The sequence below is a fragment of the Nicotiana sylvestris genome, chromosome 8 (assembly GCF_000393655.2).
Source record: "Nicotiana sylvestris chromosome 8, ASM39365v2, whole genome shotgun sequence".
Classification (NCBI taxonomy): Eukaryota; Viridiplantae; Streptophyta; class Magnoliopsida; order Solanales; family Solanaceae; genus Nicotiana; species Nicotiana sylvestris.
In genome coordinates this window covers 117,632,690-117,655,402 of record NC_091064.1, presented here as the reverse complement: position 1 = coordinate 117,655,402, position 22,713 = coordinate 117,632,690, and positions in this window count along the sequence as shown.

Sequence of the window (22,713 nt, the reverse complement as noted above, 5' to 3'; positions counted from 1 at the left end):
GACAATTTTTTAAAATTAGACGGGTAATTTATTAATTACCAGATCACAGAACCTTACCCGATTAATTAATAAGTGGATAAAAACTTAATAATTATCCCGAATCACGTGGTACAAAGCCACCATGTCAAGAAAATGACTCTTATATTAGTCATTGCCATGTGGCCACTAAAACCTAACTAAGTAAGACTTGATTTTAAGTCTTACCTAGTTAGGATAAGAGCTTTGGAAACAAAATCATTTTTAGTGTCTTTGGCTGGAACCAAGCACTAAAACAGAAGCTTGAGGCAACTCCAAAAAAATGTTGGATCAAATTTTATTCTAAATCCATTCTTTTGTTCATAAAACCTTAGAAGCAGAATGCAAATTCATCCCAATTTCAAGGAAATCCAAGTATAATTTCGTGCATATTTCGTAGAAGCAGATTGGTTCAAATAATTCGAGAAACAGGTATGTTAAGGACCTCCCTTCTTTTTTTTGGCATGATCCATATGATACGAACGAAACGTGCAAATGTACAAATTCCATAAATGACTTTATTCATAGAAATATTAGAAATATTTATGTTCTTGAATTACCATGTGCCATAATATTTTATCATCTGTTCATGGGTCTCAGAAAAAATATGAAAGTTGAAAAGAGTTTACTTTACGATATTACTCAAAGTCAAAATGGTCTTATGAAGCTCCGAAAGATTTTATTAACGTACTTTTCATGCATTGCATTCATGTGCATTGACCCATGACAAGATGGCGTTATATACGCATATATATGTATGTATATATATATGGGATATGGGAAAGGTTACAGCGTTATATACGCACCACCACCTGATCACCTGGTATATGATGATGATGTTGCCTATAGTGGCTGAAATATGATTCAAACGACATTATATATGCATATATATGTATGTATATATATGTATATGGGATATGGAAAAGGTTATGGTGTTATATATGCACCACCGCCTGATCATCTTGTATACGATGATGATGTTGCCCACAGCGGCCAATATGATATGATGGGATGCCCCCAGAGGTTGATGATGTTATGAAACATGTACCTATGCACCACATGACATTCATATGCATATGCATGACGCTAAAAGTAATTTACGATTTACAAAGATATTCAGACTTACAAGCTGAGTCATGTACTCTATATGTCTTCCATGTCTCTTATGTATTTATTTATGTGCCTTACATACTCTGTACATTATTCCTACTGACGTCCCTTTTTCCTGAGGATGTTGTGTTTCATGCTCGCAGGTCCCGATAGACAGGTCGAGAACCCTCCAAGTAGGCTATCAACTCAGCGGAAGATGTTGGTGCACTCCATTTTCTTCGGAGTTGCTTGTTTGGTTAGTATGATTTAGACATGCACTGTTTGGTATGGCGGGACTCTATCCCGACCCTTATGACATTTATGTACTCTTAGAGGCTTGTAGACATATGTCATGTATGTGAAAGATTGTATGGCCTTGTCGGCCTATGTTTTGAGTTTATAAATGATTATGTTGGCATGTTAGGCATGTATGCCACGTGTATATGATAATGTAATAAGAAAGATACGTTACGTTGGTACTTGGTTGAGTAAAGTATGGGGTGCCCATCATGGCCCATCGGTTTGGGTCGTGACACAACTGATCAAATAAATCATCAATCCTCAAGAGCGGGTACTTATTCTTGATCTCCACCTTATTCAACTATCTATAATCAGTACACATCTGTAAGCAACCATCTTTATTTCTCACAAATAACACAGGTCCCTACGGTGATGTACTAGGTCTGATAAAGCCTTTTTCAAGCAAGTCCCTTAGTTGTTACTTTAACTCTTTCAGCTCTGCTGGGGCCATTCTATAGGGAGGAATAGATATTGGATGAGTATCTGGTAGTAGGTCAATGGCAAACTCAATTCTCACTCTAGCGGAAGACCTGGAAGCTCATCAGAAAAAACATCGGGAAACTCATTAACCACAAGGATGGACTGAATGGTTTATGACTCTACTTTTATATCCTAAACCCGGACTAAGTGATAAATACAGCCCTTACTGATCAACTTTCTTGCCTTGAGATAGGAAATAAATCTATCTCTCGGTGATGCCGTATTACCTTTCCACTCCAAAACAGGCTTCCCTGGACATTTAAATCGGGCTATCTTTGATCTACAATCAACGTTGGCATGACAAGAAGCCAACCAATCCATACCCATTATAACATCAAATTCTACCATATCTAACTTGATTAGGTCTTCTACGGTAGATCGTCCATGAACTACTATTATACAACCCCTATATACTCGCTTAGCTATCACTAAGTCCCCAATAGGTGTAGACACATCAAAAGGTTTAACCAATTCAGGTTTTATTCCAAACTTACTAGCAATCAATGGACTAATATATGATAAGGTGGAACTTGGGTTAATCAGTGCATATACATCATATGAGGAGACGGATAATATAGCTGTAACAACATCAGGCAATGACTTCTGATCATGTCGTCCTGACAATGCATAAATGAGGTTCTGGGACTGCTCAAGCTAGATACTCCACCTCTGCCTCTACCACGACTCATTGGTGTTTGTGAACCTTGCCCGGGGGGTGTACTGATGTAGATGAACTAGCTAAAGACCCCGTTGGTTGAGCTACGCTTGCATCACCTTACATCGGACAATCCCTCATAATGTGGCCAGATAAACAAAAGTATAACAAATACCCAATCCCATACGAAACTACACGGCATGTTGCTTACCACACTAAGCACATCGTGGCAAGGGCGGCCTCATCTGACTTGTCTTACCCCTATATTGAGAACCTGAGGCCCTGAAATTCTGACCAGACCCTAAATATGCGAAACAATCAAATCTCTTACCGTCAAACTGAGGGGGCGCGCTAGCCGATGGCTGGGCTGGATACCTTGAGTACTGTTGCCTTTAACCACCTCGAAACTCACCAAAAGGACCCTAAGACCTCGCTCTCTTATTCTGGGACTATCATTCTTATGATCCATCCTCTACTTCTGCTTACGTTCCTCTACACCCTGAGCGTATGCCTGAATATGAGAAATATCCATGTCCGGCTAAAGTGAGACCGACATACAATTGTTAAGCAAGTGCGTCTCTAATCCTATCACAAACCGGTTAACCAGATCCTCCATCTTAGATAAAATAGTAGGAGCATACCTAGACAATGAATCAAACTAAAGATTGTACTCCCGAACACTCATGTTATCCTGTCGAAGGGTCAAGAACCTATCAACTATGGCCCTTCTAAGCTCTGGTGGCAAATAATGATGAAGAAAAGATTCTATAAACTCCTGCCATACTACTGGAGGTGCATCCTGAACTCTGGATAATTCTAAGACTCGTACTAATTAACTGCAACATCTCGGAGTCTATAGGAAGCTAGCTCAACTAACTCAATCGTAGTGGCCTTCATTACCCTTAACGTCCTCTGTATTCTATCAATAAATACCTAAGGGTCTTTGTTTGGATCTGCCCCAGTAAATACCGGAGGGTTCAAATTAATGAAATCACGAACCCTCGCACTCACGGATCTATCTACATGATCAATACCTACTTCCTGACGCCGAGCCTGCACGACTACTAATCGAGGTAATAACTGAATAGCATCTCCCATCTCCTGACCTAGTGCATCTGGCTGAGGAGCTGGACGTATAGGGGCGGGCACTGGAGGTGGTGCCCCTCATAACTCTTCTGGAAAGGGCGGGGTATGTGATGTCTGGGATGGAATCTCATTGTGAGACTCTCCTCGAGCCCTGGTAACTCGTGGCGCTCGACTAGTAATCTCAACAGACACGGACTTTCCTTTCTGGGCAGTTGTAGTCTTCGGAGGCATCACTGAAAATATAACATGTCGTTAGGAACATGAATTCTTATATTGCACAATCTAAGATAAGAAGAGCGCATAACATCATATATGTCCTGTAGCCTCCTGTCCATAAGTGTGGTGCACAACACACCCATAAACAAGACTCTACTAGACACGGTCTGTAGACAACCCTAGGATAGAACTGCTCTAATACCACTTTTGTCATGACCCAAACTGTTGGGCCGCGACGGATGCTTGAATCCTACATGTCGAACATCCTTAAGCAGGCGTTTAAAATATAAACATGAATAATGTATGTAAGGGATATCTATCCCAAAGAAATATATACATAAACATGTGGAATACAGGGGGCGAGCCGGCAAGGCTGATATTGACAACTATATATCCAAAACCAAAAGCCAACAAGGCCACATACTATCCAACTATACATAACTGTCTACAAACCTCTAATAGAAATACAATTGTACAAATATGGGACTGAGCCACGTCATACCCATATATATATACAAGGATATCGTATCAAAATCAAAAGCAGCTCTGGATCAAGTGGAGCATGCCAACTCTCGCTGATCAAGGATCCTATGAAGGGGGACTATCAGCTTTCCCACCTGCACCTGCAGGCATGAATCGCAGGCCCCGTGATATAGGGCATTAGTATGAAAAATGTACTGAGCATGTAAGGCATGAAAATCAGTACGTAAAAGACATAGATGAAACATCGAATAAAAAAATCCATCTGTAAATTTGAATAACTTTGTAAATTCTAAAATATTTATTATGTCTTGCACATGCATATAAATGTCGTGTCATGTGTAGGTATAGGTGTATATAACACCATCAAGCCATTGACGGTATCCTATCATATCGTCTCGGCCATTGTGGGTAACATCATCAATATATACCAACAGTTCAGCTTCATTTTATTTGGTGGAGGCCTGGTGATATCCATTTTAATCAAGATCCTAGAATATGAGATTCTATCAGCAACTATGGTACAAGCATCAGCACACAAAGGCCTGCCTAAACCACTTCCACTTTTGCTTAAAGCCTGCTTGCTCCAATAATTCAATGATAATTTAGGTAGTTTGACCCATAGAGGAATGCTTTTTAGAACATCCCCATTGAAATCAAAGCTTGTCGTCAATGGCATAATGATGATATGCCCATATTGATGGTGTATAGGCTATTCAACAATACATCATCACGTTGTTCATTACTATTCAATAGTATCACAAAACAGCCATCGTTGCGATAGAGTACCTTTGGCTTTCTGACACTACTCCACCGACTAGAAATAAATGTTCAATTGCCCCTATAGATGAAGTGTTTTCCACCACATACGGAATCACTGCTCGATTGCATTTCTGGTTTTCATCCTTGAGATCCTCCTCCAATAACTATACTATAACCTCACCATCCAGAATCATCGGAGGAATATAGGTCAAGTTCATTGCCTTGGAAGCTAGTTTGTTCTCCTGGAACAATCTTGCACAGGATCTTCCCCCATCACCAATCTTCTCAGCTATCTTATCTTGTATGTTCTTGCGATTCGTGATCTCTATAGGCCTTTGTTCCTTTGTTGGTCTTGCATAAACTGTTCCATTGCCTTGTGACTTACTAATGCTCGCATCACATCTTGTGACCAGCAATATAGTTGCTCCTTTAGCACCGATCTTATAGGTGTTGTCAATTTAACCCTGGTATTGCTCAGATGTGGCAAATTTGGGTCACTGTCACTCTCCTGTTCCTTTTCTTGCATTTTCTCTTTTGCTTTTGCAGTATATTTTCCTTGTTCTCGCATGATGATATTCGTGAGTTTCCTTTCTACCATTGGTGTTTTGCTGGTGTTTCTCGGACTTTGATAATTGCATCTCTAGTGGCCAAAAGAGGTCGTCCCAATATGATAGGAACTAGCTCATCAGCCTCATAGTCCAATATGATAAAGTCTGCTAGGAAAGTAAACTTTCCAGTCTGTAACAACACGTTCTCAATTATCCTATCGGGATAAACATAGGATCTATCAACCACGGTAGCATCACCATGGTGGGTCTCAAAGCTCTTAAACCAAATTTTTTTAAACACTGAGAATGCCATCATTAATACTTGTACCAAAATCACACATGGCTCTACCCATATCGATTGCATCAATCCTCACAAGGATGGTAAAACTACCCAGATCCTTAAGCTTTTGTGAAATCTTTTGTTGAATCTTGGAAGTGCACTCCTCAATAAGTGCGACGGTTTCAAACTCAGTTAACCTCCCTTATTTGCCACTATATCATTAATGTATTTAGCATATTTTATGACATCATGGAGCATGTCCACCAAAGGGATGTTCAAATGTATTTTCTTTAGCATATCTCGAAATTATAAAACATGTGGTTATCATTCTTCTTTCCCGGTCTTTGGGGAAAAGGGGATGGTACACTTTCTGCTACATGCTCATGCTCAGCTTTATTTTTCTTACTTGCCTCTACAGGTTTTGGCACTCTTTCATCATCGAGACTAGATGGCTTCTTTTTATTCTTAGGAACTACAACCAATTCTCTCCCATTTCTCAACGTCACTGCATTGACTTGAGGATTTTTCTCGATATCACTTGGGAGAGATCCAGTAGATCTAATGTTTTGAATGTTCTCCATATGCCAAAATTGCCTCTCTAGATTTCTGAACTGTGTATTCAATGTTGATTAACAACCATTATCTTCTGGTTATTGAGCAAGATCTTTTTCATCATGTCAGTAAAAAATTCTTTACTTGATGTGGGGATTTAGGTGGCTGATTGTAATTACATTGATTTCGAAGTGGCCGGTGATAGCCAGTTTGACAATGTTTTGTTTCATGTTTGCAAGTCTAGGCTTTGTAGCTGCGATCACTGGTAGTTCTTGGTTGTCTGCCATTCTTACAGGTTGTGAAAGTTCAACAATTTCTTGTTTAATTTTATTTCCTCAACTTGTGCTGCCAATCTTGTTGATTCTTCAGCTTCTTTGGTTTCTTTTGTTGCTTTCTCGTTTCTGTGGAAAAGTCTCTCAAGTTCATTTTCAAATGGTTCAATTTTGTCTTTACCTTTGTCTTTCTTCCTTGACATTCACTCCTGAGTACCTGAGAGATCAGGTAAATCAAACAAGTCAGAACTTGATTAGAAACCTTATAAGAAATTAACTCAATCAAAAAATCAATTGCTAAGTGGCCGGCAATGGCGCTAAAAACTTGTTGGTTCCCCAAGTACATGCAAGTATAAGTGGTTGTCAAGTAAAAAAGTGACCCGAGAGTCAAATGTCGAACCCTTAGAGACTTAGATTAATTATTAACTAGACTAATTCAAATCAATTAACTGTCCAAAATAATCAAGAGTGTTATTTTTCTATTAATCTGCTATTGCAAAAATTAAACAAGTAATGAATAATGTATCAAGAATGCAAATATGTGTTGTTAGATTATACTTAGAGGACATGAAGATCCAAGGTTGTGGTCGGTTTTCAATCCTATTGTGCTCGTAAATTACACTCGTTAATCTGAATTATCTATGGTTGCTAATTGACCAAATCGTTTATATAAATAGAATTTCACAATACAATTCATTTATCCACCATTTATCAATCCTATATTATTATGATATTGAATTTATCATGAACGAATATAATACGACATTCAACTAAGTAAGGTCGTTAGGTATATTCCTATCCTAACCGCGATATCTTTCCCTGAGCTACGGGTTCATAAACAAGCTTTCTTTAATTCTACTCAAATCTAAACATGTCTTTCCCCAGTATAGCATAGATAGTGGGTGAATCGGTAGCTATAATGATTCACAAGTTAAAACTAGAATTAAAGAAACAACTACAAGATGATAATCTGAATTAACAATGATGTAATTAATAAACTTCAATAATCATGTCAATCACAATCCTAGAAACTAGAGTGCTTAGTCACTCATGTTCGTAGTAATAATTATCCAAGTATTTTTCATAAATAAACTACAAAGAAAGGAGGGATGAAGAACTCTATGATTTTTCCTTCCAATGTTGTCCACAATGTGTTTTTGCCTCCAAATAATATCCAACCCATTACTAAACTCATTTAGGATGTATTTATATGTTAGGGTCTAGGTCGAAAAGTCTAAAACTAGGTAGGATACCTTTTAAGTCACGAACTTAGGGTCACCAGGCACCTGACCTCGTGGGGCCAGGCTTAACGTGCACCTGCAGCCTCGCGAGGCTATGCTTAATGCAACATGGGGCAAGCTTTAATCCAGGAGTCGCCTGGTCTGGTGCTTGGCATAGCTACTCCCTATTTTCGTTCTCTTCTCTTGTTTTTTTGTCACATTTTTGTGCCACCTTCACTCGTTTTTATCTTCTAATGATCCTACACATAAAAAACGTAATTAAACTCAAATATCGCAAAATTAGTCACTACAGTAGCATAACGTAAGGCGAGTAATGTACTAAAATATAGAATTATGGTTAAACATCATAATCATGTTTAGAAATTATGTGTACCCCGGGAAGGTAATTATGAAAGAAAGAAAATGGGTTCTTCTTTCTTTTATCACTTAGGCGTCGAATGAGATAAAATTTTCATGCACGATTTTGAATGAGAGAAATAAGTGAGGAATTCTCTTTTCAACTTTGACTTTCCCACTCCAGTTGTTGCTTTTCTTTCTATTACTTCGAAAATAGTTACTTCAACTTCAGTCGCTCAAAATTTTGATATTCCTTTTTATTTCTCATCAAACGAATGACACCTTTTTCCGGAAATCCTAGCTATTCCTAGCATAATATTGGAAAATGTCATTGATATAACTCAAATAAGCATGAAATGTATGCGCATCGGATTGTGATTGTACCCATTTTTTCATTCTCCAATATACCCTTGAAAGCAAATTATAATCTCTTTAATAGTGAGGATATTTTGGTCTTTCCTCGAACATTTTAATACTCCTTGGATACTTCCCCATCGGATTTTCTTGCCTCTTTCTCTGGCAAGCTGCGAACTCGTCTCCATTTCATTTGCCGACGAGATCTTTCTCTCCGTTGTTCTCTCACGTTAACTACAAAATCGTGTAGCTCCTCTATCCTTTTCTTTTTGCCTTTGATTTTTGCTATGTTTTTGAATCCAAGTTTGGTTTAACCCACTAGACTTCCGACCTCACCTTGTTTTCAATCAAAGAAGTTTTATTCATCATTTTTCTCCAGACGCAAAGGATATTGAGATATAAAGAAAAAGAAAACATTTTCCTAGAATATCTTTTAATGATTCTCTTGCAATCTTTACTCCGGTTTCTGGAGAAAACAATTACAGCAACAATCATGATGATGTTCTTTATTGTTAATTGGACCATTTCTTTTGACTATTTATTACTGATAGTTGTTGTGAATTGACATTTCTATTGAATGATAGAGGGAACAACGCCGACAGTTTTGGGATTGGGACCCCCGTGCCTAGCCCTTAGAGCCAATCCTTTTCCCAAAAGTTAAGGAACTATTTTGCCAATTTCCCTTGCCTATATTGTTCCATCCACCAGCGGTTGTTCACTTTGGAAACCTGATGTAGTTATAAGTACGACCGAGCATGGACAACACTCGGTCCTTCGAATTTTCAAAGGTCGTCAAGGTCGCACTGGACACCATGCAACATATGGTTCTCTTCCAACCAATAGACCCTACCTCCAACTAAGCTATTTCTAAGGTCAGCAGGCTTCTAAACAGAAAATATAACTCTTCCCGATCTCCCTCTGATGATTCCGGACTTCCTAATGTTGTCGTGTACTGCCACGTCCCTATTCAAAAATTTAATTCTGATTCTTTTTCGGAGTACGTGCGAAATGCACAATCTGTCGAGGTTCCCCCGACCCTTAGGATCGACTAACCTATGTGCAAGTGCCTTTCGTATGGAATTTTTCCCCTCTTCGGCCTTCAAAATTCTCATTTGAATATTTGCTACTACCATCAAGATCTGCACTGACGGAGATTTTGCCCAGGCTCACGTCCAAGGTTTTGCACCGATCACCGTGTTGTCCAGCTCAACAGAAACTGGCACATGCCCTGACGGTCAGGTGTAGGTGGCGCACTTAATCACCATGTATTTTTGGGGCTAGTTGTTTTGGCCATTGAGTTGTTAGACACTCTTCAGCGGATTTCAACTTCTATGACCACCATCCTACTGTCTTAATCGACCAGCACCCTTTGTGGAATCTATATTAGTGCACAATTTGGCCCCGTAACCTGGATTCCAGTTTATCCCGCATCGTCAGTTCTACTTACGAAAAATGGCCCACTTGGAGCTCTTGATTCTGTGGTGCAGCTCAACAAAGCAGTCGCACCGTCCTACCTATTTAAAATTTGAGAATAGGTCGAGGGTGGTTCGTCCCCGATCCCTCTAATAATTAGCTTTACCCAATAGACGCGAGCTCCATCTATCCTGAGGGAAACTTCGGAGGGAACTAGCTACAAGATGCTTCGATTAGTCTTTTACCCCTATACCAAGTAAGACAAACGATTTCCGCATCAGTATCGATGAGAGACTCTACCAGAGAGTTTCCTCTGGCTTCGCCTTGCCCCAAGAATGGGGCAGAGAGAAAGGTGGACTAATTGGAGACAAACTATAGTGGGTCTAGTTATATGAGTGGAAAAGCCAAAAGTACCCATTTATTAATGTGTTGGTAATGTATTATTAAGAATATTTTGGAGAATAAAAAAAATGGGTGCAGTATTAACCTACTACCTTTATGATGTAGTCCCTCCGTTCACTTTTACTTAGCATTTATAATAAAATATATTTTTATTTTTACTTGTCACTTTACGAATATCAAGAGAAGACAGAAAAATTTTCCTGCTATTCTACAGTGTTTATTACTCATTTCGAATATTTTCTCAAATTCAATAAAATATGCATCAATTAATATGGATATCATCGTCAAATTATGCACTCCATTTATTATTTTTTAAGAAGCATGAAAAGTCAAAACGTACAAAGTAAAAGTGAAAGGAGCGTGTAGTAGGTTACCTTCACGTACAATGCTAAAATCACGTGCTCGTTTTGTCGCTTTGTGAATAAAGGAGCATTATTCAACAGTACACCGGCCAAATAGAGCACTTCCTAGCTGCTCTAATGGTTAGACTCGTGAATAGTAGGGGCACCTTTCCGATGCACACGATGGAGTTCCCTGCATTTGCATGTTTTATTTTGTTGCTCTGTGAATTACATGCAGGCTTTTCCTCTTTGTTATTCAGCAATTTTAGCCCCTTTAAAATTATGTTCCACTACCTCGGCTTCTTTGAGAATATGATCAGAATTTCTAGCTGTTCCTATTTTAAAATGTGCTTAAAATTCTTGCATTAATATAATTATGATTATTAAAACAAATGTACTCCCTCAGTTGCCCATTGTATTCTTTATTAGTCCATTCAAACAAAATTGATGTATTTGAATTTTTTTTTTTTTTTTTTGTGAAGGTACATAGAAGAGGAAGACCTAATGAGGTTCCTGAATAGACTAGAGATGATATACACCATTTCCCTCTCTTTGAAGGAGCTATTGAGTCTGGACGCATCACCAAATCTGCCTTCAGAAATTGGGTGGAATATATATATGTGTGTGTTGGCGCAAGTAAATGTGAAGTTTTGAAGACTGACAAAAGAACTCAGACATGGACAGGGTCCATCTTGTGAAGCACAATCGTGATCAACCCAAACATGTGAAATGCACGTGAAGGAGATAAATCTAACTTATCAGAAGTTATATCTCTTGATCATGATCGAAAAGGTTGCATATTGGATAAGGAGAAAGACTCCTTGCACAAAGAGAACACATTTTAGGAAGAGGATAGAGTTAGCGTATTAGATCAACTAGAATTCTTCCACCATGGAAGAGTAGCATCTGTATCCTAGTCAATCTCGAATTACTAACTCCTTAAATATTAGTGTTATTCTCTTTTACATGTAATGCACATAAGCAGAAGTTAAACGTGAATTGAAAGCAAAATAGCAAGGCAATTTTGCAAGCAATTTATGTGTGATTCAAGCGTGCAATTCTGAAGCTACTTGAACCAGATAGAAGAATCAGTTCCAAGTGTCTATCTTTTATTCTAGTTCAATTGTAGTTGGTGATTTTACATTGTACCTTTCAGCTTTCATAGAAGCAATTGTATTAGGTACTTAGAGTTTTCAAGTTAGAGTTAACTTGAAGTTGTCGCAACAGTTGAAGTTGTGTGCCACAACGGGATTAGAGTTAATCATAAGTTTACAAAAGAGTTTTTGGTAATGCAGTTTTTGGATCACTGATTTTAGTGGAGAGTTTGGGAAAATCCTACTGGAAAGTAGGTCGTGGTTTTTCACTTTTTGAGCCAGGTGTTTTCCACATAAATTCTCTGTGTTATTTATTTTCTGTACTTAGTTTTCCTCAACAGTAGTAGTTGGAATACATAGAAGAACCAGGTCCTTCTATATTCAAGTTAAGCGAAAATTGGGTACCCCACAAATCACATCCCCCTCTTGTGTGGTATTGAAGTCTAAAACATCAATTGGTATCAGAGCGAGTTATCTTTGAAGAGGCTAACACCTTAGGAACATATTAAGATGAGTGCACCACCTGGAAACTGGGAAGGGCAATCCACTGCTAGGCCTCCACTCTTTAATGGCCAGTACTATTCCTGGTGGAAGAACAGGATGAGGGACCACATCATAGGAGAAAACTATGAACTCCGGGACATAGTTATTGATGGTCCCCTGGCTACTACAAAGAAGAATGCTGAAGGAGTGGACGTGCCTGTTGATACCCAATTTTTCCCAAAAAATATTTCAAATTGCATATATGTCTTCAAAATCATGCATTGATTAGCAATTGATAGTTTTCCACAATTTTCCTATATTTGTATTAATTTATCCAGCATTTTATTTCCAAGAAATAATTACAAAATTACCTCACAAATGATTTTAAAAGCATTTCTTGATGTAATGTATTATTTTTGGTCCTATTAAGACCAAATTATTTCATAATTAGCCAAATTGGCACCTTTTGGGTATAATTGTAATAACTTTGCAATTATAGCCCAATCTTATTATTTTGTACTATTTTCATCCAGAAATTAATCATGCGTATTTTTTAAATACTAAATAAACATTTTAAAATTATTTTCTACGCATGAAATTCATTTTTATAATTAACAGCTATTTTTCCAAATTATTTTAATTAATTTACATTAGGTATTTAACAAACAACCACTTTCATTTCAATTATAGCCTAATTAAATCTGAGCCCAACCAAATTAAAACGGCCCAAATACCCCAGGCCCAATACCTTATCCTACCTGACCCAATCCCTGGTCTAATCTGGATCGTTGACCTAGAGACTACCCCCCCTCCCCCTCATTTCTCTCTTTCACTCCGCCGTTACACTCCCCCCTCACATCTCAAATTCTCTATGCTAAAACATAAAGCTCTTACCAGCCGTCGACTTGCCGGTAACTATGGTTGTCTTACCACTATCCCAGCCCTCATGGCTCCTTTCTACACCGGGTTACTGCTGCCTTGAGGTCCTCAAAGGAACCAGAGGTGGTTCAACTCGCCCCCATGGTTTTTTATGTAATTCTCAGGCCAATCTTGGCCTGTCCGAGTAAGATCCTGCCATCTCCGGCTAGAACCTGTGGTTTCTAGGCCGATTCTCTTTCTCTTTGGGTTATCTCTCTGAAACCCTAACTATTAGCTCTTGATATCTTAGATCTGTAATCAATCTGGGTATATTCCGAGTTATTTTGTTGTTTTCCTTATAGAATTTCCGATTTTTCTAAAAGGACTCTTCATCTTCAAACCAGGGTTTCTTAACCCCTCTTCAAAAGGGCTTTTCCTTCTAATTTTAGTATTAATCTATGATTTTCACTATGTTTAAATGTTTAGTTGAGTTTTCTCTTTTTATCTGAGTTATTATGTTGAAAACCCAAAGTTTCTTGGTTTTAATCCTGGATTCTGAGTCTGTTTTGTGATAATATGTTCGCTTAATCTGTATATGTGCTTGTTTCTCCTGAGCCTTATGATTCTCTGTGGTTTTACCCTATTTTGTTCATCATTGTCTCTAACTTTTACTTCTTCTGCCCATGTCATGTTTATTCTATTAATTTATGCTATGCTCTATGTGAATCATTAATTTTGTGTGATTTTAACCTATTTGGATTATTAGGGTTTTTGATTCTTGCCTATTATGTGTTTATTCCGCTTGTTATCATAAATTTGTGTCAATTTCTACTAAATCAGTACTATTTGCTATTTTTGAATCTTTGAATCTCTGTGACTGATCCTTCACTGATTTCTTGTGATATTCTCTACTGATTTTAGCTTTTAAGATATTTGCTTACTTTAATCTCTGTTTGAGCATGTTGTCTACTAATTCTTAAGTATTTTCCTTTATTAGAATCTACTGAACCTAGTCTCTATTACATGTTGTGTACTTGTACTATGCTGAAAATATTTCCTTATTTGTTATATTCAGCCTTATGTGATTTCCTTCCTTATTTAGTATTTTTCCTGTTATCGTTTAAATTTTCTCATTAATTAAAGGAAGTACTTATACTAATTTGATTCTAATTAGTACGTAGTTCCATAATTACTGCTGAACTATGATTCATGCATTATTTTCTACATGTTTTCAAATTATAAGTACCTTGGTCTTTCATTAGCACAAGGACATGAACACATTGGTTCAAAAACTCTCTCTCACACAAAAACTCTCTTCTGCTCTCTTTTCTCTGGTTACTTGCTATTGTTCTAAGTCAGCTGACTGCAAGCCAAGGCTGAATACTCTACTCTCTTGCTCCTCACTTTGTGTTTACTACCTTTTTTACTGGTATGTTCTGATTTCAATTCAAGTTCCAAAAATAATATGGTCCTTTTATTACTCCAATTCATCCTGTTTCTAGTCTACTTTTACTTATGGTTTTGTTGTGAAACCTGTAGTTGATATGTTTACATTATTAGCATGTTATGTACTCCCCTTTCTTAGGATCTGTATGAACATGTTACCCTTCTCTATGTAGTCTATCTCCATATGATCTTGCTCTATCTGGTTGCTGGTATGAATCTCCTTGTAAAGTATTCTGCACTCCTAAACTTGTATGATTCTGGAATTGATTTTAAATTATGTTGATCTTATATTGAACCCCTTAAGCATTACTAATTTTGTAACTATGTCTAATAAGTGTTTCTGAGCATATTTGTACCAATTCAAAAGACTTCTTCCTGCTATGTGTATACTATTATGTGCTTTACCTGACCCCAATTCTCATTTACCCCTGTGTGAAGGCTTGTGGTGCTGAACTTGTCTTGGTTCTTTGTTCTATGTCTGATGTTGAATCTATTTTGGTTCTGAGGTTGGTCTGTTGTTTGTTGATTGCCCTACTCCTTTCAAAACTGTCTTATTGAATAACTCCTCTTTGTTTTACAAAACTATTTTCAAGTGTCTTTTCAAATTGTTTTCCTACTTAAACATTTTTTCAAAAATATGTCAAGAACTCTCACTCTATTCGTACATCCCTAAGTTCTGCCCCTCTAACGTGTGACTGCTTAGGGATCCCTATGAGATCCCTCTAAACTCTAATGCATTAGAGCTCGCCCTTCCACACTGCACTTGAGGTCCTTCGAGAATTCTGACACACCCGGATATTGAGAAAGGCTATGAAACAATCTGAAAAGTTGAGGTTTTGGAAATCTGGGCCTACTTGCAGGCTCCCTATAGTGTAACTTGTTATTTTTCTTTATCTAGTAATGTAATTCATTCAATGTTGGTTTGTAATATTCATTGTAAACGAATATTGGGACTGGATAGTGAAAAGGGGAGGGTAGCTATACATGTTATCAAAGGGTAGAAAACATGCTTTAGGTTTATATTTTTCTGTATGTGTATTAGAATTCATGTTTAGGACCAATACATGCAAAGCATATCATGCATTAGATACCATGCTCCTAGGTTTCATGCATACTGTTTTCACCATCTCATTTTCACATCCTTATTATCACATAGAAATCATGTTTCTAGGATAAATGACAACATTAAAATAAACGTTTGCTTATGCATATTTTGAAATCATATTGTAACCAGTTGTGCATTTAGAAATTTTGCTTTAGGAATTTTGCATATAAACCATTCTGAACCTTATATGTGCATATTAGATACCATGTATAGGATCTCATTCATACTCGCTTAGTCACACCTAGTTAAACTACTGATGCATGAAAAAGGATATAAAACACTCTCACGTCTACTTATCCTTTTTAAGTAAAATTGGTAATAATTCTTGTAAAACTTAGCACAACATGCTTTAGGTAAAATATCTCCTACCCCGTTTTAATAGTTCTGGTAACAATTGTGCATTATCACACGCCTAGGCAAGCCTTAGGTAATCAAATTTCTTATAAAATGGGAAATTGCCTCTTTGTGTTTAATGCTTAATGGTTAACAGGATTAAAATCAGTAGGCAAACTTATTAGGCCACTGCTTCTATGTTTAAAAAAAAATGTGCATGTCTCTTGTGTTCTGATACTCACCTAGACATCATGTCTTAGGATAATGTTTAATAATACTGCCCTTGTTTGTGTTTGAGTCGTACTGTTTACATGGATTATCTACGGAGGTAAAACTGAGCCTCTTATTTGCTCCTTCTGCTTTTATTTGCTAATGTCCTATGTGTTCTTGCTTGTCGCCTTAGTATTTTCTCCTTTAAACCTTAGGGGTCTATCTAGAACTGCCTATAGGTAGAGGTCCTAATTTCCTCCAGGACCATTAAGAAGGGATGGGTAACAGCACGCATAGAGATCGCTAAATAACATTCGCTTGATAACCGCTAAGGGGTGAGAAGGATAGATATAGATATGATGACTACGCATTAATGTCACGTGTAGCCCCCCATTGAGGAGTGTTTACCGGACATTGCGTGGGGTGACCCTGTAGGCTAACAAACCTAAGACCCCTCCTTCCCAAATTCCCTTTACTTTCCATGTGTTTAAGCCTTTCCTTTGTCTTATTATTTAAGTCATGTAATGTCCGAAACTTGCTATTATTTGTAATTATATGTTTAAAATTATTTATTTTTTAATGTACTAGTTCATAAGTATAAGTTCATCCAGGACCCACCGTTGTGTACCGAGAGGGGTGCTTAACACCTTCCTCTCAAGGTTATTTCGATCCTTTACCTAAATCTCTAGTAATGCAAACCAATCCAAGAGTTAATCGCTCTAGATGCCCTAACGCACCATAATCCGTTAGGTGGCGACTCTTCAAATACCAATTCCTAAAAAGAAACGAGTTATTTCTCCCATGAATGTCGAAACCCGGACTTCTCTCCGCAGAGGGAAAAAGGTGGCACGACAGTGCCAAAGACTAGAGCTGACTGTACTGCTGAAGATTTGAAGAAATGGGAAAAGAATGCGACGGCAAAGAAATGGCTTGTGTGTGGACTAGGTCCTAACAAGTATAGCAGGATTCAAAGTAGTACCACTGCTAAGGAGAAATGGGACACCCTACAAGTGGCCCATGAAGGAACTCCTAAAGTAAAGAGATCAAGAGGAACACTGCTATATTCTCAATATGAGAATTTCACCATGAAGGAAGGAGAATAACCAAAATACACTAAAAGGAATATAAAGAAGGAGAAAAGCAGGACTGCGATCGCCAGCAGCTACCTCGCCATCTCCAATGAAAGTCTGCAACTGGAATAGTCAACAACCGCTACCATGGCCAGAGATACCTGGATCTGCACACACGGTGTAGGGAGTCACATATCAGTAAGTAACAAGTCCAAACTATGGACTAATAGGTAGTGACAGACTTAACCTCAACAAGTAACAGAAAATAAACTATACAGAAAAGTAGGCATGCTTTCAATTCAAGTATTCACCTCAACAGTATAGTAAATACATATCTGAATAATGTGAAATATAAAACTCAGCTAATCTCTACGTACCAATGCATAGAATGAATGAAAATGTACCATGTACCTCCACTCTCAAGTGCTCAACCACTTGGTATGATATATGGCCACCCGGCCCAAGGAATATCCATCCCTGAATATATACACAACACAACACAACACTGACAACACTCACTTAGTACCGAGGAAGGCCATTCCATCCCCATGGAGAAGATCCATCTCTAGGTATAAATACTTGAGAAAAGATCCATGTCCAGGGAAGATCCATATCCCTCAATAAAATCAACTGTGCTCACTAGGGGTGTGTTACATACTTTAGAGGGGCTCCTACAGCCCAAGCACTATCATAATCATCAACATAACCACTGCGACATGCAGCCCGATCCCATAACTATCACTCATAATCAGACTTTCGGCCTTACTCAGTCATCACCCTCCAGTCTCACACACAGGGTCACAATTCCATGAAACTAGCCCGGAACAATGATATGATGTGCCAATAAATAACAACTAAAACTGAGATATGAGATGAAATGTATGATTAAAACTGAGTATAAAATTCCAATGAAACTAATGAGATGACAGCAAGAAACGACAGCTCGGGTCCCAACAGTATTGGGACAAAGCCCTAACATGATATCTATCATGATTTACAACTCATTTACTTAATCATATGATAGAAACACGGATATTAGCAAGAAAGAGTCACTAAACGGTGCCATAAAATGAACCAAGCCACAATTCTTACGGTGCACGCCCGTCACTTGGCATGTGTGTCACCTCAATACTAATCACATAACACATAGTTTGGGGTTTCGAACCCTCAGAACAAAGTTTGGAAGCGTTACTTACCTCAAACCAAGCCAAAATCCTACTGCGCCACGCTCTTGCCTCTCAACTCGGCCTCCAAATGCTTCAAATCAATTCACAATCAGTACAATACCATCAATATATGCTAATGGAATAAATTCCACAAGAAAAACTATCAATTTAGACCAAAATCCCGAAATTGGCTCAAACCCGGCCCTTGGGCCCATGTCTCAAAATCCAACATAAATTACAAAAATAGAAAGCTCATTCACACACGAGTCCATACATAAAAGATTAATCAAAATCGGACTCCATTTGGCCCCTCAAATACTCAAATCAATCTCTTCAAAATTCCAAGCCCTAACCCCTAATTTTCACCCCAAATCTTCACTAATTACATGATTAAATAAAGGAAAATCACCACATATATGAGTATTAGGGCTCAAGCAACTTACCTCACTGATAATCCCTTGAATCCCTCTTCAAAATCGCTCTCAAAAGCTTTAAAACTGACTAAAAATGGTGAAGAATGGAACAAAATTCATGAAGTCCACAATTTATTCTTTCTGCCCAGAGATACCACATCTGCCATCCAACAGTCGGTTCTGTGACGCTGTACCTACAGAAAATCTATCGCAGGTGAGGTTCCCACTTATGCCCTCAGAATCCACTTTTGCGGTCCAACTATCGCTCTCGCACATGCGCTCCCATCCAACCTCAGCCTTGGCCGCATCTACGGCTCCTTCACCGCTTCTACGGGCTCGCACCTGCGGTTCCCACTCTACATGTGCAGTTATGATAGCTGAGTTCAACTTCAGCATTCCTCAAATTCCAAACTTGTTCCGTCAATCACCCGAAATCATCCTGAGCCCTTCGAGACCTTAACCAAACATACCAACAAGTCATATACCAACATACGAACTTAGTCGAACCTTCAGAATACTCAAAACAACATCAAAACACCAAATCACCCTCGGATTCAAGCCTAAGAGCTTCTAAACTTCCAAATTCTGCAAACGACACCGAAACCTATCAAATCACCTCCAAATGACCTAAAATTTGGCAAACACGTGAAAAATGACTCCATGAACCTATTTCAACTTCCAGAAATCCATTTTGACCCAGATATCAAATTTTTCACTACAGACCAAAATTGCCAAATTTCCAATTTTCGTCAATTCAACCCTAATTCTACCGCGGACAACCAATTCATATTTCGGATGCGTTGCTAAGTCCAAAATCAACTAACGGAGCTAATGGATGCATCGGAATTTACATCCGAGATCGTTTACACATAAGTCAACATCCAGTGAACTTTCCAAACTTAAGCCTTCACGAAAGAGACTAAGTGTCTCAAAACCTCTCATAAACAACTCCATACCCGAGTCAACTGATCCAACATATCGTAAGAACAAAAAAAGAAGCAGAAATAGGGAAGCGGGGCTATAACTCTCGGAACAACCGGCCAGGTCGTTACAATAATTTTTACGACATTGTTCTCATATCAACAAGGGGTTAAATATATGACCTTTATTTTATTTTTTCCATGATTATTGCTATTGGTTTTTATTTTTATCCGTATTTGGATTGTAAAAATAGGGATTTTGAGCTCCACAGTTGAGAATTGATAAATCAGTGATTTGAGGGCCAATTCATGGATTAAATAGGATGATTTTCTGGATAAATACTATATTACATAAGGGTAATAGTTATTTTCAATACTTTTCGGAATTCGGGCACGTGGGCTCGGCGGTTGACTATGTTGACTTTTCGAGCAGAGTTGGGAATTGCTATAAATTGTTAAATTACGAGTATTGAGTATATTTCGATTAGTTTGCACATTTTTTGATTAGTTTCAGATTGTTTGGCATCAATTTGAGGAATTAGGGAGGTGTTGGAGCCGGTTTGAGGATTTTGAAGCGAGGTAACTCTCAAGTCTAACCTTGTGAGGGGGGATTTACCCCATATATGTTATAATAGTTATGTGCTACATGTTGTGGGGACTACACACGTATGAGGTGATGCATGTCTGTGCGTATGCTAGAATTTCTTATTAGATCCGGGTAGATTTAGACTCACGCCATGCCTTAATTGTAATATTTGAGTTATTCTTACCTGTTAATAACTTTAATTTATGTTTTTGCCTGAGACCACAATTGCGTAAAGTATCAGACTTATGATTTGTGATATATGATGAGCTACTTGATTAGCAGTACATGTTGACGGCCAATTTTGACCCTACCTTTTAAAATTAATTTATTTATACTTAAATATTTACAATAAATATTTTGAAAGTATTTTCTAGCTATTAATACCTATTTTTACAAAATTAACTAGGTATTATTTTTGAAATAAATAAGCTAGCATTAACATTATTATAAATACACTTACTATTTTAATATTATTAAATAACTTTTAAATACATCACATAGATTTATTATTCAACGGATTACTCCTTAAGTCCTAATTAGTTTACTATGCTAATAGTACAGTTAATATTGTAATTTCCTAAAAACAAAATATTTTATAAATAAGTAATTACAATAATTAGTGGTGTATTTGATATTTATAATTTTACTATATTTTATTGAAATTAATTATGTTTATCTAATTTAATTTCAAAGGGGATTTAAAGAGTTAAGGGCTATAATTGCAACTCTCTAATTAAACACAAGATGACCATATTTTAAATTTATTTTGGCCCACAGACAAGCCCAATCAAGAAAATAGCCAGTCCAAATAACCCATCTCTCTTCCAACTTGGCAATCCATGACCTCCCATCCGAACCAATGAGATCATGCCACGTCATTTGCCTTCCTCACTCACAAAGAAAGCACAACGAATCTGGACCGTTGATCTATTTCATCAACGGTCCACTTTTAATCTCCCATTTTTCTTTTATTTCTTTAACCTTTTAGGATTTAATCTCAGTCATTTTATCAAGTAGATCCAACGGTCACCTATTTTATAAAATCATTATCCCCCTAAAAATCAGGGTCGTTGATCAAATGATCTAACGGCCCTGATCTAATCTCACATTTTTTACCTTAAGGATACCCCTAACCCAAAATTGCTTCAGAGACTGGCCACCTCTCTTTTCCCTTTCGTCTCTATTCTCTCAAACTTGCAACCCCATCAATCTCGAAAAACCTTGTATAAATCTGTGCAAGGTCAAAAATCGACCGAGAGATCATGCTTTTTGTCTTCCCTAGTCGTGAATCCCGCCGTTACCTTCCCTGTTTCGTCACTTCATTTCAAAATCCCTCAAATCTGAACCCTAACCTTCAAAGGTGAAACTTCAACTCACCATTGATTTTTCAAATTCATGGCATGCATGGTCATCCGTTCTGTCTTTGTACTATGAAACGCATCGCTTTCTTTCCATTTTCATCATTTAATCTAAAAAGCCCTAATGGCGAAGTCATCGACCAAGGTATGAAATCTCAAATAATCTGAGATTTTCTTGTGTTCTTTCAAATCAAGGCGCATGGGAGCCTCCTTAGAACCTGATTATTACTATTCGAGGAGCAGAGGTCAAATGCAATAACCTCTGGACATTAGGGCTTTATCCGATGGGTTTCTCCTTCAACGGTCGATCTTCTCCCTTCTCAGGTAAAATCCCTAATGATTGCCCCTCTGCTCAATTCGATTTCACTCGCCTATGCTTGCATCATCTAGTAGTCGTCATCTTCCACTACTGAATTTGAATTCTACTAAAAACCCTAAGCCATTAGTGACACTATAAATAGGGCTTTTAATGCTCTTACCAACCAGTCCAAAAAACAACAAGAAAGACATAACATCTTCAACCTACAGAGCTAACACACTCAATAGACACAAAAACTATCATGAAATTACTTATAAAGATCTTGCTATTATTTTTGAGTAGTAAATTAAGCTAGGGTTCTAATTAGTTTCTTGTTTCTCTCTTATTCTGAGTAATACACTGGTCGGGTGAGTTATTGATTCTATACGGCTAAACAAGAGCTTTTTGTTTGGTTTTCTGCTCAGATTGCCACGACCCAATTTCCCCTTCGTTGGGTATTTTGATGGAACCTAGTCTTAGGGACTAGGTAAACCTAACATTTACTTGTAACGACCCGGTCGATCGTTTCATGAATTATAGCCCAGTTTCCC